Source organism: Poecilia reticulata, linkage group LG16, assembly GCF_000633615.1.
Source record: "Poecilia reticulata strain Guanapo linkage group LG16, Guppy_female_1.0+MT, whole genome shotgun sequence".
NCBI classification, from domain to species: Eukaryota; Metazoa; Chordata; class Actinopteri; order Cyprinodontiformes; family Poeciliidae; genus Poecilia; species Poecilia reticulata.
In genome coordinates, this window is record NC_024346.1 from 29169456 (window position 1) to 29169911 (window position 456).

Genomic DNA, 456 nt, shown 5'->3' on the forward strand with positions numbered 1-456 from the left:
ATTGACGGAAAGGAGTTTGCAAGTGTTCAGAAACATTTGGAACTGGATTCATTTCACCTGAGATCATTAAACATGTCAAACATGGCAGCTAGATGTACTGAAGACAACTTGCTGAAGTTCAAACTCAGTCAGAAGGAAGAATAAAGAGTATTTAAGTGACTGTGAATGGTTGTCTCCTACGCTTCTGCGCTCGCCTACCAGATCAAGACCACACTTGTGTGAGCAATAACAAAATAATTTTCTATTTGGACAAAAAAAAAAAAATCCTAAAGGAAGTAGGAGGTTGAAAGAATGACCTAATAACCTGCCCACACACATCATAATGTCCTTAGAAGGATTTTTTCTTTTGCATCTAAAGCTGCAGTGAGTGAGTGTGTGTGTGTGTGTGTGTGTGTGTGTGTGTGTGTGTGTGTGTGTGTGTGTGTGTGTGTGTGTGTGTGTGTGTGTGTGTGTGTG